Source organism: Zosterops lateralis (assembly GCF_965231275.1).
Source record: "Zosterops lateralis genome assembly, chromosome: 1".
In the NCBI taxonomy this organism is placed as follows: Eukaryota; Metazoa; Chordata; class Aves; order Passeriformes; family Zosteropidae; genus Zosterops; species Zosterops lateralis.
The window spans coordinates 63,857,328-63,873,371 of NC_139762.1; the positions used below are offsets into that span (position 1 = coordinate 63,857,328).

The 16,044-nt window shown below is 40.5% G+C and overlaps 1 protein-coding gene across 13 annotated transcripts in view; it reads right to left on the minus strand.

The window, feature by feature from the left end:
* The window catches only part of ATXN1 (ataxin 1), a 214,799-nt gene that overhangs the window by 160,301 nt on the left and 38,454 nt on the right, over positions 1–16,044 (minus strand). The window contains exon 1 of one of the 13 annotated variants that reach the window (XM_083856484.1): positions 14,841–14,895. The exons of the other annotated variants lie outside the window; for them this stretch is intronic. The gene's annotated coding sequence lies outside the window, so the exon portion shown is untranslated. Of the gene's footprint in view, positions 1–14,840; positions 14,896–16,044 lie in introns of those variants that run through there. 13 annotated transcript variants of the gene reach the window in all.

A 16,044-nucleotide genomic window follows, 5' to 3' on the forward strand; every position in this document is an offset into this window, starting at 1 on the left:
TAATCATAAAAATCAAATATTCTGCTGTCATTTATCTTTATGCTACCAAATAAAAATACGTTATTATTATATTATATTCTATTCTAATATTGCAAAAGTGTAATACTGACAAGCAGCAAGAACACCTTAAAATGAACAATGTAAAGAATAGATCAAAGTAATTTCAGCTACAATAACTAACCTAATTTCTGTAGTTTTACAATGAGCTCTTCTACTCTTCAAAGTATTTTCTTTGTCCTACACCAAAATAGTAAAAAACAGTTACAGAAGGGAAAAAGTAAAACTAACTGAATATTTTCTCTTCATCTTGTACCAAAATAGTAAAGATTTTTAGAGAAGGGGAAAAGTAAACCAAACTGAATAAAAAGACCAAAAAAAGTACTACCTTTTCACCATTAAACCCCATGAAAGATAATAAACATTAGGCATAATAATAAAAATTTAGGCATTAGTTGTAAAATTGCCAGCAGAAAATTTTAGGCACCAGTACTTTTCTAATATATTATCATCTGAGCCTATGTCAAATGTCCTCTGGTATTTTGTCCTCACAGTAGATCTTTTGTTCTCTTCAAAAATGTCATTAAATAGACCCTCAAAATCTTGACACTTATCATATTAATTCAATTAATAAGACAGTCATCACATCTTTTATCAGTGCATGAAAGACCAAGAATTCTATGGCATGATGTCTAGCTTTACTTTTTGCCACCCATTAAGAAGTACCTGCTGAGTCTGTGGAGGTTTTCAGGCTGCTGGCTAAAAGCCACCTGTACACAATTCCCCATAGTTGTTTCTTTTCCTCATAAGCTGTTTGTCCCTAGCAGTAGCAAGAGCATAACACTCTGAAGTTTCACTGGAAGCTGCCAAGAACTATCTTATGATAGAAACTTCCTTGCACTCCAGCTGCAGGAAACCAACTAAACCTCACTGATCCATCTGTTCAACTTTTGTTGAACGGTTCTGGACCGGGCAGCAAATTTGTGAGCATGAGTGACATCGACCATCGTGCTGAGGACCTGGCTGAGGCCAAGTGAAATGCTCTCCTAGTACTCAAATCCTTCTTGAAAGTTTCCCTCTTCCTTCACATGCCTTCCGTGCAGGAGATGACTCTGAGGTAGCTCAAGCAGGAACCCCAAGCACAGAGGAAGTGTGTGTAAAATCCACAGTCTCAACTTCATCACTGTCCATTTTCATGAATGAAAAAGGAAAGTCAGGAGGGGAAGCTAAGCCCTGTCACAACTGCTACCATGCTGTTTGTCCTTTTCCTCCAAAACACTGTGGATCTGTGTTAGTTTCCTGCAAAGGTAATTGTTTCTATGTAGTAAACCAGCCAGGGACATGGTTTCTAATATGGTTAATTTTTAACAGCGCAGCTTTGGGCCTAACTTCTTGTCCTGCATTTTCGAGAGCTGTCTGAGAACGTTTGGGACCTTTAATAAGTGATCTCTGTGTTTGAACTGCATTCACTGGTGATGCTTTGCACAGGACAGAAAAAGCTTGCTGGGCTCTCACCTCCCAGCTCAGCTGCACAGACCAGCACCATGTTCCATCTGTCACATGGCGCTGGTCACATCACCTTGTCCATCTGTCCCAGGCTCCATTTGACTCATACAGAACATGTGTAATGAGTGAAGGTGCTGTTAGTTTAGAGTAAGTTGAAAACTTAAAATCCAACATTTATGAATAAAGTGTGTGAGAAGTAAAAGGATGTGGGATAGTCTCCCTCATTAAAAGACCAAGTGGTTCCATACTCAGTGGAGTCCATGAAGGCTGTTCCCCTGTGGCCTTGCCTCTACATGACCCCATGCACACTGAGATGCACACTCTGAGCAAAGCCAAGCCTGAGCAATGGCTCACCCCATCACACTCTTCACATCTGTGATAACACAGGGGGAGCCTTTCCTTCAGAAAGGTCGCCCATTTCTGTCATTGTTCTGTACCCAAATCCTTGTTCCACAAAACTGCTCAGAGCTCAACCTGCCCATTAAATTTAGCTGGAGCTGGCCAGTGGACTCCACCTTACTGCAGAGAGTCGAGAAGATACAAAGATAGTGTACTCCACAAGGAAAACAAACTAAAATATATATCTTGGCCTGAGAAAAATGATCTTGAACTAGCAAGAAAGGTGAACCAAAGGGTCTGATGTTAAAACTCAGAACTGCAGTGCCGGTTCCGTAACATTCATCAGTAACAAAATAAAGCATCGTCTTGCTCAGGGAGGTTTATTTTACTTAGGCTGTTTTGAAGCACAGCTTTACTTGTACTTACTGCGAACTGCATTCTGTTTATGAATAATATTAGGTCTATCTACTGGGAAATTAAATTGTAATCTGTCCTCTGTTCCATTTCTTTAACACATTCAGTTTACTACTGTAACTTATTTGTGATTTACTAAATTCCAATTACAGAAAGTAGGACAACATTTTGTTCCTATGCAAGACAGGAACAGTACAGATAACAGATTTGAATCTGCTTCAAATGACAGAGGACAAGTAGATGTCTGGGGTTTTTGAGGAGAGGTGAGATAATGAAAGGGTTTTTCCCCTGGAGGATCAAAACAAACTCTTTTTCCTTTACATTATTCATACTATAAGACAGATATCATTAGAATTATGGAACATTCACAATGTTGCATATGGCTACGTATGTCTTGTTAATTTTGGTGAACAGAATTTATAACCAGAAAAATTATTTACAGTCTAATTTATTTTGGATATTGTACCTCTTTACATACATACACATGTACTAATGTAGGCTGCAGTGCAGTCTAATCTTTACAGCATTTATTCACACCCAGGACAAAACTGCCTTCAACCTGCATATATTTGTCATGACAAAGACAGCACTCAAGTTTCATTTTCTAGCACCAGCCTGTGTCAATTTTAACATTATACTGTCTTTTCCAACAGTTCCTTGACTATACACCTAGGATTCTCTTTGGTGTCTACAGCTAGTAACTACACCACACATAAGTTTCCTGTCACCACTGCCCTGGAGAAAATGAAAGTAACCCTTCAGCCAGTCTCTGCAGGATGAGCAACATTTGGAAGGAAACCAATTGTGCAACTTTCTTTCAAATAGGCTGAAATATACAAGAATCTGCTTTCAGTAGCTGGTATATTATTTTTAAAAAAGACAATGATCATTACATAATTGCTTTAAAATAAGTTTAAAAAGCTATAAACACACCTGCTTGTACTAGTCCCCTGACTCTTACTGTATACTAAAATGCATATGCCTCAACATATAGGTATATATTTAGATGCCATCTACACTAGATTAATCAATTTAAGACTCAAAAAAAAAATTATAGAGATTTTGAAAGTCAGCAAGGACAATTATGCTCCTTTAGACTTATGATAATCATATGACAGGACATCAAATTTGAGGTTAGAATCCCCCCCAGAGTGGGAAACAACCTTCCATTTCGTGCAAGTGAGTAGCATCAAATTCAGAAGTTTGCTACGTAGTATTTTCAGAAAGACATCTAAACTCAACAGAAATATTTCATCCACCTGTGAATGCATTACTTTCCTCAGCCTTTTCACAGTTATTACAGGGATCTTGTCATTATTATTAAAAACAAACTGCTCTTCATTCTGAAAGAGTGAATTGTTCCCCCTGCTCTCCCAAGTTCCAGTAAGTGTGATTGTCACCAAGCACTGACACATTTGTATTGGAGAAAAATGTTTCATCAAAAAAAAAAAATCCCTCACTCTAACTTCAGTATTTTTTCAGGAGTGCTTTCCACATATGTTAAAAAGTTACTTAAATTAGCATCTACTATTTAAAAGTTGTGCCTTTGAAAAATAACAGCACACAAAACCATAATATTCTCATTTTTTGCATCTTTTTGGAGCACTGAAGATTGGTGTGCATAAAGAATAGAAATGGAATCCCTCCACATCCCAACGATATTATGAGCCACTCATTAGAAATGGGAAAAGACTTATGATTTGGGGGTTTTCCTACATCATAAGATTTTGAAGCAAACTCTCCAGAATAAGCCAAGGAGGCTCTTTCAGGTCCCAAAACATTTATGTGCTTAACTTTAGGGGTTACAGAAGTGAGCAGAACTACTCAGATTTACAAGACAAACACCCACCCAGACAGAGCTGTAATCCAAGCCAGTCAGCAGTAACACTGTTAACTGTCTGAAGGAGCTGAATTTGTTCCCTCTGTCCCTTGCTTTCCCTTTCTTTTTATTTCCAGAAGCAAGATGAAAGTTAAAAGAGCCTTCTGCTATTTGTAATAATCACCTGTTAGTCACAGGAGTCTGAAAGGCAAACTGACATAGCCACTCATTTTTACTGTTTCCAGTATTTACAGTATTATTTCTCCAGGACTGTAAAGCAGCTGCCAGTGATTACTAGAATTTGGCATGTAGAAGCTGATGTATATGAAAAAAAACACGATCAAACAATATGCAGCTCATTAAAGAAAGTTTGTAACTCTGTTCCCCGCCCTAATACTTTGTTTTTATCTCCTGGAAATATTTACCACACCACCTGATTAGGCTGAGCTGCTTATGTATTTTGAAAATACAAATTATGCCATCAGTCATTCGTGGTATGACAGTAAACGTGCAATTATACAACTCTGCAAGCTCCCGCAGTGCACCAAGGCAGACACAGCCCAGCCCTGAGTGCCAGCACAGCACAACCAGATTACTCAACCTTTACTGATCTTAAACAAAAACTCGGGCAATAAAACAGCCCACACTCTGAAGAGCAAAGCTTGGACTGGCTCTAACACATTTGCCAGAATGATTGAAGCCATGTCTTTCCAGTCTGTGTCTGCAGGCAAGGTGAGAGGGAAGCACTTGCAGAGGAAGGAGTGACTGCACACTTTCCTAGATGTGTAACAATTCTACCTTAAGATTCATTTCCCAGAATTGGACTTCTGTGCCAAGAAGTTAATGGACCTTCAGTCCTATGTCAAAACCCATTGTCATTATTTCTTCTCTCTCTCCTTCAATTTTCTTTTCTGTTTTTATGGTCCTCTGTGTGAGGATTCAGTCCTTCACATACATGCAGAACATTCAGGGTGTCACTCTTGGCTTGCAGGAGTAGGATCCAACTCTTTCGGACTGTGACGGCTCAACACAAATTCCCTTATGACCACCAGGACTGACAGGTAGCTTACGAACCTTGAGAAATCTACAGCTTTTACTCTGGTCCTCCTTTCTACCTCTCCTACCACGCTTAAAGCCCCTCCCTATACAAAACTGGCAATAATATTTATAGTGAACTAGAAGGCAGAAAAGTAAGAAATTACAGCATACATATAAAATTCATGCTGCTGTGTTTATTTCCAGTCTCATGTATCTATCATAGCACAATTAAACCTCCCCTAATGCTAAACAGCTGGTTTCCTCACTGTTGATGTGATACACTATCTTGATTCACATGATACTGGATTTGCCCAAGGCTGCAACTCATTCAGAAAGCCAGCACAAATGCCACGTCCCATTTAAAATCCAAATGAGGTTTAAAAAGATCAGCCCACATCAACCTCATTCCTTACTCCTTCAGAGTGGAGAACATCATCTGAGCAAGCCTTTCCACCCTCAGAAGTCCCAGCCAGTGGTCAGTATCACTGGTATGACATGGGTAGCTGCAGAGGACTGCTCTCTGCATCTCCTCGTGATGTAGAAAGGAAGAACCGATTGGTCCCACACAGATCTGCACGGCACCAGAGATCTATTTATACAGCTCTAGAGGGCTGAAACTCTGCACAGAAACTGCAGCCATCTCTTCAGCTTTCAAACTGAAGAGGGGTGGATGTCTCTAATTCTGATTCCCATGGTGTTCCCTGCAAAAATGACAATCATTTTAATTTTGCGTGGGGTAGAGCTGCTGGCATGTTTCGCACGTCTTTCCCTACACCAGCTTCAAGATTCTTACACCTTAAGGATTATCAGCTTTGTCACTGGGTTTTAGATTCCACATCTGCGATTTATAATATGTCCACCCTAATTAAATTAAGGGTAACACTTCCCCACGATGTTCAATTAATCAGTAGGCACTGCAGCTTTTTTTTTTTTAGCATATGACAATAATAAAACAATCAAAAAAAGGTACTTTAGAGTCATACTATACCCAACTGTCATTTGTAAGACTTTACTGTATCATTAGTCAGAGCTTCTGGTGACAATATAACCCACAAGGCTGAAACTTGAGTGGTTTATACATGTCATCAAAGCCTTAAAAGATAAAAATGCCACCTTAGAAAGTGGGAGTATTTAATTTTTTATAATACTTTTGTACTAGTATAAAGCATTCACTTAATTTAAATCAGTGACTTCTTTTCTTAAGGTATTTGTATCTGTTTGATCTTTTACAAATATCTAATTCTTTTTTTCAGAGCTAATAGTGCTGAGTACTTTGAAGACAATTTTCCAGGGCTTATTAATCAGAATTTCTACAAACCTTTGGGGGTTGGGTTTGGTGAGGGTTTGGGGGGTTTTTTGGGGAGCGTGGGGATAGTGTATTAGATTTTGTTTTTTGTTTGTTTTGCTGGGGTTTTTTTCCTCTCCTCCAAACCAGGGTACAGCATTACAAATGCAAAATTCCAGTCACCTCCCCCAGATACCAAATTCTTTTCATGAAGTGGTAGATTAGTTATGTTACTTGGTAACAGCTGTATGGCATAGTGGCTGCTACTAGGTCTGTACAAACACATGTCCACAGGCCAGGAAACAAAACCAGACCAATTCTCAGCTAATGTAGAAAGGCTAAACTCCAATGAAAATTAGCTGTGAAGGAATGCTGTGACTCAAACTCATCACAGCCATAGCTGTGGACGTTAGGACGAGTAACAGAGAACTGATTATTACATATCAGAACTTGATTACTGACTTTCCTAGTACTGAAAATGCTCATAAAAATGTAATGTTATAAGAACATTAATACATTTTTAAAAAGTCATTGAAATTAAATATGAACATATCAGTTAATTTTATGACAGTTTTCTGTTAGATCATGTTGCTCCACAGCAGTTTCAATGTACTCATGGACACACGCAAATGCATGCACACACACACGCACACACAATTTCAGGAAGCAGAGTAAAAGAAAGAAAATCAGGTTTATGAACAACCAAAGAAGTAGAAATTAAGGAACAGACCCAGCACACCAATGAAGCACATGACTGATTTCCATTATCTTCAGTAGAGCTTGACTACAGTTAAAGTGCTTTGATGAACAACGGTCCCCAAAACATACAGCTCCTCAGTCTGGTTATCTGATCATGGCTTTATGTGAAAACAAACACTTGAAAGCAACTAAAGGTAAGGAAATGCTCAGGTTTAGCAAACAAAGGCTTTGTAGGAATTCTACTAGTTAGGAAAAAACCCACAGTGGCTTCCTAAATTTTCATCACCTCCAGCAGCTTTTGAATAATGCAATGATCTTTCTGGCAGCTTCATAAAACCATATGTAATCCGCACAAGAAGTTCTACAATGTCTCAGCACTTCCTGGGGACTCAGAGCAGTAGGGTAGCCTTGCAACACAAGCAGAGATTAATCATTTTCTAATGCACAGTAATAAATAATGTATCCCCCATAGTACATAAATTAAAGCTGTAATTTCATCCCAGTTCTGTGATGACACCAGAAGCCCAAGATGGAATTTCAGCCTCGTTATGACCAGTCAGGATACACATTATTCCTAAAATTATGATCTGAGAGTTTATAATGAACTGAGGAGTTCTGAAGGCATTACCAGAAAAAGAAGGATATGTAATTACAAGCAGAAAATAAAATTATTAAGTCGGATATTGTTTGCAGAACTTGCTAAAGTAAGCAGTAAATCTCATCCCTCAAAAGCCCACTCAGCGTATTTGTAGCAAGGCAAGCAAAGATCACTACTACTATCAAAAAACTGAAAGTTGCTCTAGTACCACAGGGCAATGCATCCAGCACAGCCAACAGTAAGAAACTACACGCTGAAGGTTCAGGTTTTATGTTACAGAGTCCTTAAAATGCTGAATATATGCCCTCCTACAATCATATACAGCATTTCACTCAGATGTCAAACAAATATTGTACAGGTGCAAAACAAGCATAAAATATCAGGATAAAGCCACAGTACATCTCAAATCCACATTCCTATCTGACAAAAAAACTACTGAGCAAAACAAAATATTCATGAGGAGAAGTTTTAGACTTCTGATAAAAAAGTATATATGTACACATACACACACTGTTTCTACAGTGTAAAGGATCTCAAAAATTTTCATGAAGAACATGGCCCTAATGTTTCTTCTGCACATAATTTCAAGAAATCTTATGAAGACTCAAAAGACATTTTACAAGTCTAACAACAAGCATTTTAATGCAAATATGGTTTGAAGTATGAAGACTGAGAGCCAAAATAATCATCTATATAGAGTTAACTGTTATATTCACCCTGACTTTTGCTACCAATTCCCATGATTTTTAGCAAATCCCACAAGATTTCAAGGACGTCTGGAGCCAGCTTTCTTTCAGAGACAAGAAGAAAATAACTTTCTGACCGTCTTACACAAACAAGGCATGAAATTTCACAGGACCATTCATGGCCTGGAGTGGTTCCACGTTCTGAACTTCTTTGCATGGTATTATTCACAGATTTATCTTATCCCCCCTCCCTCCCACATTCTTGATTATGTGAGACTCATAAATCATGCTCACTGTCTCTTGCTCTCTCTCCCCACCCCTCTCTCTTCACTTACGTTTCTAGTTTAGAGAGCTGTAAAAAAAAAAAAAAAATGTAAAGGAGGGGAAATGTGAAGATTGTGGAAAAAAGTCAAATAAATTGGTGCAGAAAGTTGATTTTTAAAAGCTGAAAACGTTTAAGCTTAGAGTAACAGTTTTTGAATATCTGATGCTTCCCCCATAAGTCACTATATTATTTGTTCCTTCCAACTCTTCCTCTTTCTACTTCCCATTTCTATAATGGTAAAATGTTTAAACCTGAATACCTGGACTTATATTTTCTATACTCATATTTGAGCACAGCAATGTTCTCATATTCAAGAGGCCACTTACCCAGAGAAGTCTACTAATTTTTCTGTTCTCTTTTAGTCTCTCTGATAACCAGCAACATTTAAAATCTGCATATAAATATTTACATGCCTACATCTGCATTTAAGGACACATGTTTTCCACAAACCTATTTTCTCCCTTTTTGCCTTCCCAGACTATTCACACAAACCAAAAAAAAGTACCAAAAAATCATGAGAAAAGGACAAGGAAAGCAAGACAATTGTCTAAAGCTCCTTGCCTCCATGCTTTCTCCACAAGAAGCATATCATCACCTCTAAATAGCAACCTGAAACCTACTCAAGAGACTTACGTAAGTCATGAGTCAAGAACTAAAGCAGTGAGTGTCAAAACATTCAAAGACACAGTACCCTCTGCTCCTAGTAGTAAAGGAGTAGCTGCTGAGAATATGCAAAGATGATCATTGCACTGGAGAAAAATAGCAGTAAAAACTTGTCAGAGATCGACAGAATCACAGAATGGTTTGGGTTGGAAGGGACATTTAAAGAGCTATTCCAAAACCTCCCTTGCCATGTGCAGAGACATCTTTCCCTGGATTATGTTGCTGAAAGCCAACCATTCAGAAATCGGCCACACAAACTGAGCTACAGGCTTCAGCAACAGTAGTACACTGCTAGAAACCCGAAGAGAAGAGAAGAGAAGAGAAGAGAGAAACAATTCCCGATGAAAAGAAAGAAGGAAAAAAATCTAGAGGGAATGTGGGAGGGAAGGGCACATGGCAAACTTGGGTCACTGTAATTCCAACTGATGCAGGTTCTTCCCATTCTCATAATCATACCCCATCTATGCCTAAGTATAAATGGAAGGCTTACCTATCATGTTCTCTTTCTTGCAAATACCACTTTCGCTTTCATGTATTATGAGGACTAAGTAACGTATTAATTCCGAAATTAATCTAAAATTATGCTTATATAATACATACCATATTAATTTACATTCTTACTGCACTAGTCATTCAAACACATACAATAACTGTTGCTCAGAATGCTTTTCTCCTATCTGGGAATTATGTTGCACTTGCACTCTAAATTTAAAGGCATTCATAAAAAATCTGAAAAATCTGACCACTAGCCTATTAATTGGTCTTCTTTTCCTCATTGTTAGATCAACGCATAACACGAGATAATGGCTGAGGACTCAGAAGCAGTGAAAATTTTAGTGCTTGCAACCCAGGAAGAGAAGCAGGACTGCAGAACTGTGTAATTACAAGAAGAAGGAATAAGTACAATTGACAGAGTCCCTATTTCTGACACAGCATATCTCAGAAGAAACACCAGCACCTGTCACAATTAACTGTGTGGTGAGGACTTCCCTACTGACACAATACCAAGAGATGTGGATTTTTCATCACAAAGAATTTCAAGTTGCCTCCTGGAAAAAGGAAGGAGAAGGAGGACTGAAAGGTTTTTTTCACAACATTTTAAAATTATCTAACACCACTAACTGAAAAAGCCTCATTACCATTAACTTGCTGCATTGTTGCAATACAGGCATTAAGAATCCAAAAGCAGAAGCTCTTGCTGCTTATCCGACTATTGGTGCTGATTTGTTCCTGACAAAATATAGGACAAATGAACATACTGCTAATGCATACTGTGTTAATTATTCTGCAGTGCCATGTAGTAACCCTGACGGAAGTTCAAAGGAGTTGTGAGAGATACGAATGGAAATAGTAGTATATATAGTTTAAATTTGCATTCAGTCATTTGCAGCTACAACATGGGAGAATTGAGTTGCGAGGCTGCACTGCTGCATAAATGATCACACATTATGCTACCAGATTAAATACTCCTGTGAGATAAAACACAGTAGAGGGCCGAAGTTCAGAAAATCGATTTCAAGCCTGTTTTGTAAACCTCAGTACAGCTCCAACTCTCTGTTATCGATACCAATTCAATGGACCACATTTACGTTGCAAATCCATGCCAGGCTTAAAAAGTCAACCATTTAGTGCACAACACTGAGAGCAACAGAGGGCCTGCAGACACTTACAGACAACACGTTGCCACAACAAAGCTTTAATTTAGAGGAAAAAGTAGTGGCCTCTGGAGTTGTAAGAACCACCCAGAGATAGGAACTGGGAGTACACAAATAAGCAGAAGCAATTCTTTGAGCCTACACAAAATGATTTCCAAAACTCATCCTCCCACATCTTTACCAAAAAGCAGCTGGGTGAGCTGAGTAGCAGCAGCCAGTTGCTGTCTGGGACCCCTACAGGGCCCTGAAATCAGGCAAAACCTTGCTCCCTGCTCAGCCCAGCTACCCAGGACATCCATGCCCAGCCTACAGCCCATGGGACACAATGCTGACCCCCAAAATGCCCAGTCCAGCTTGTCACCCACTCACCCATGCACCCTCCAGCATCCTTTGCCCCCGGAAAAACAAGGCAGATTCTGCCTCACCCCAGAGCACCTTTGGCTTCCACAAGCCCACAGCAAGCTGTGGATTGCAGTACAAGAGGGGTTTGATGCTGAGCCTCTGAACACAGCAGATCTCACAGCAAACTCCACCCCTCAGGGAAAACCCAGGGTCAACCACTGCAGCTCACACTCACTGAACTGACATAATGCACTCCTAAACACAGACACAACTAAATATATCAATGGTACATATAAGCTTTCTCAGTAAAAACAGATCTGCATGCATTTACAACATACAGCCTTATGTTTTGATGCTGAAGTTTTGTTACCTCCCCCACGGTCCCTGAAATAAATATATATTAAAAAAAAATCTGTTGGCTTTCTTCAATAATTAATCACATTATACTAATAAATATTCTGACAGTGACATTGTTTAAACAACCTCTTCTCCACCCAAAATCCACTGGCAAAATCCACATTTAAGCTGACCATCCCATAACCCTGCTTTTGAATGCTAATTGAAATCCACTTCCCCCAGCCAGCACAGTGAAGAGCTACTCTTTGGGAGGGGGAGTGCAGAAAAGAAACGAGAAAGGGGCCTTTGAGAGGAAATAAAAATAGGATCCCTTGATCCCACCATGACATGGCCCAGACATTCTCCCTGTGGGGGAAGACAATGTTTCTTACAGCAGTAAGAGTTTTTATAACATTTTCTTCTCCTTTTTTTCCCCTGTGCAACTTTGCTTCCTGAAGAATGCTTTATATAAAAGACATGACATTTGGCAACCCAGCTCTGCTGCTTTGAGAAATTCTTTGGCAAGCACCCTACGTGCTGACTGCATTAAGCACATCAGTTTATTTATTTATTTATTTAGGCAGAAGTCAGAAGGAGCAAGCCATACAATTAATGCACAGTATCACTTCATCCAGAAAAAAAATGGGAGAGGGGCTGGGGAGGGAGGAGCTGAGTTTTTTCTTTTGAGAAACTTCATCATGGGAGTAAAAATGGTTCTCCAACCTCCAAGTGTTGTTGCTGTTCTGGAGCATATGCAGTGATTCTCAGATCTCAAGGCATTTAGGGAACATCAATTAATTAATTAATTAAGACTGGATTCCACATCAAAGGCAGGTATCATTACACATCTATTTTGCACATGGGTAAAACGAGCCGCAAAGTGAACCTAAGCCTGTCCCGAGGCAGGAAGCACTGCCTTGCTCCTGCTGAGGGAAAGCCGCCCTGCAGTAGCGAGCAGGAGGGCTCAGCACTGGCCACCTGCACACCCACACCTCCCCCTCACACCACGAGGGAAAACAGAAAATAGAGATATTTCCACACGCACCATCTTCCCAAGGTGCAGCCTATGTCTGTGAGGCACAAGAATGCCTGTCCATAAGCACTGATTTCCTTTGCTCCACATATGTATGTGCCCATGACATACCTCCAGGACCATTAGCAGCAGGTCAAGGACAGCACCATGTATATATATAACAATGGTCATGGGCTTGGAAAAGCAAAATCTCCAAGGGTCAAGGACTCCAATGAGCAATGCCTGTCTCCTAGTCAGATGCCACATCCTGAGCAGGCGGGCCCTACATTCGTGGTTTGGAGTTATGGACTGTATTAGTTTAGGCTGACAAGAGAACGAAATGCTTCTCAGAAACAATGGAATATTTTTGCTCGTGATCATCATTAGCCCTGTTTATTTACACCAGGGACCAACAAAGCTTGACAACACACTGCCAGGGACACCCAGCAACAGCAAATTCACAAAATCATGAAGTTTTCAAGCTAAACAGGAAGGAGAGATGGGAACTGGAGAGGACATGACATACCTGCCCAGAGACAGAAGCTGGCCATCCCACAAGCTTGGAAAGGTAAAGCTCCTGCACTTACCACATATCCTCTGGTATTTTCAAGCTACACTGCTAGCAGCAAAGGCCCCAGTCTATCCAAGGCATTGTTTGGCATACACACCAGAAGAAATGTTGAAACATGGCCTGGTGCCTTCCACAGGAAGGAGCTACCAAGTCTCTAACCCTGCAGATTAGGTACCAAAAGGATTTTTCTCCATCTCAGAGGGCTGAAATGGGACTAGAGAGTCATCTTGATCAGGTGGTGCTGCTTCAAAGGCTATGTCCAGGGGTACATAATAAATCACTTAGCCTCTGCAATAGTTTTAAGCAGCTTGGTCTAAAACAAGTTTTTAACAGTGAAAAGTGTTTTCTACACACAAGTCTAAAAGAGACAGACATGTCTTCTCATCTGTTGTGTGCACCCTTATTTAAAAAAGAAGTCTAACTTTGTTCCTAGAAAAGAAAATCTGGCACAGCAATCTAAACCTGCCTGATGTTTGCTGGAAGAATATGAGGACAACTGTTTTTCTTTTAAATAAAAAGTCTTGTATTACCCTCCCTTCCTGTTCTAAAACTTCTTCCAAGAATTTCTCTCCTTCATTTCTAGGCCAATTTTTAAGATATCCAAGTAGTTATCACAACAGCGCTATAAAAGCACAACTCTTCAAGGTTTATTCAGGGCAAACAGACCTCAACCAGACTGCCAGTTTTGGCAGAAGTTTGGCGTGACCAAGGACTCAGTACAGTAAGACACAGAACTCAGCATCAGTTAAACTGTACAGCGACCTCTGCCAATCATCTGTCCTCAGTGAAACACGCACCAGGCTCTCCCTTCAAAAAGATTAAGAGGTCTCAGGACTGAAAAGGGCCAAATGCACAGAAATCTGTCCACAAAGAAATCACTTGCAAAATTCTCCTGAATCGAAGTAAGGAAATACCAAGCCTTCAGTAGCACTACTCAGCCATTCTCAGCCTGGAAACAATGCACTAGCACTTGAAGTGGGGATTTCAGGCTTGGTGAAATGAGTTACAGATGCCCACACAGCATACACACCTTGGTCTACAAGCTGGCTCTGAAAGTATAGGTCAAATGCAAGAGAGGGAAACCTCAGCACAAGTTGGTTTCAAGCTATGGTCTCATTATCTTGACACATAGGCTTGAAAGTGAACACAAAATGTGAAGTCAAGGGGTTTTGGATCTGTGTGCATATATTACATATCAAAACACAAAGATGCACACATTGTCCCAATGCAAAATTTCACAACAAAACATTAATAAACACAGATGTGTTTAAACAGATGAAACAAAAAAATATTCTCCACCAAACATACCCCTGATGGCAACTTAGAAGAACAATCATATTTCAGCACAGACTGGCAATCTCACTAGCCTGAGGTGCACAGTACGGAGATGCTATGAAAGACAAAATTACACAGCTTAAAACTTATGTACAAATATTTTACTTGAGGGGAAGGAAAAGATTATGACAGAAGGAAAAGACTTGGAGGTAAAGGGTAGAAAAAGGACACAACACACGAGAGAGGGACAAGACTGGGTTGTTTTTAGCTTAACACTTACCAAGTGAAAAAGCAAACATGAGTCACAGTAAAGGTAACTCAAAGTGTGATGTGACTGCAATGGAGAGCTGAGCAGACCACACTGCATGAGTCAGCAGCACAGATAAAAAGGGTGATAAGAAGCAGCAGATGGGACAAGTCTTTACTAAAACAACCCTGCAGGACACAGGCCTCCTTTGCTCTAATGAAACGGCCGTGCCAAGCTGCCACACGCTGGCTCGTACACTGGCGATCCTGTGAATCAAAGAACGCCACGCATGGTTAGAAAAGCAGCAGGCAAACAGCTGCCGACAGATCCACATGCAAAAAAAAGCCCAGAAAGCAAAGCAACAGCACCGCCCCAGCACTCACACACCCTGAGGAGCGCCTGGGACACCACCCTCCGAACCACTCAGGCGGCGGGGTGGGGAGGAAGAGAAGAGGGGAAGGAAGCTGTCGCTGGGATCATGGCATTCAACCTGGCCGTCAGCCAGCTTTTCCGCTCCTGCTAGTCAGACTTGGCTTTCCTGGTGGGTGCCGAGGGCAGGCGGCTGCAGTTTCCCCCCCGGCCCTGTCCTGGCTCCCCTGCATGCACCTGCAGAGCCCAGAGGCAGCTGCAGCTGGACGGCTCGTACGTGTCTCAAGAAGCTGAAAGGGCAGCTGGGGCTACTTGCAGAGCTAAATTCCAGTGGACCTGCAGCTCAGGTGGCTTTGCAAAACTCAGGTTTAAAGCTGCATCTTTTTTTTTTTCTGGATTGCAAACCCTGTTTTGCTGCAAGAGAAGAACATTTAGCCCCACGTTCTTGGTTATCAGAAGCCATACAGTCATATGCAAGGCCACATTACCTGCAAAATGCAAATGCTGCCCCTGGCCACATAAACAACCTGCAGTGGTGGTTCCTCACTGTCAGGATCCCTCCACTTCTGGAACTGGTCAGGAAAGATGAAGGTCCTCTGTCACAAGCTCAAATGAGGATAGAGACATGAGGCAAAGCTCAAATCACCTTTCATCTCACTTTGTGGATGAGGTAAAATTATACCCTGCCTGTAAGGGGCAAGATGGAAAGTAAAATGCTCTATTTTTAGACACAAGATCCTGCTACATCAGGTTCATCTAATTTCTAAGAAACAAACTTTGGCAAAGGTCTGCAGCTGAAGGAGATGAAACACAACTTGTTTAATTTTCTTTCAGTGCAGCTCATAGCATGACTAGCATAAATCTAAGG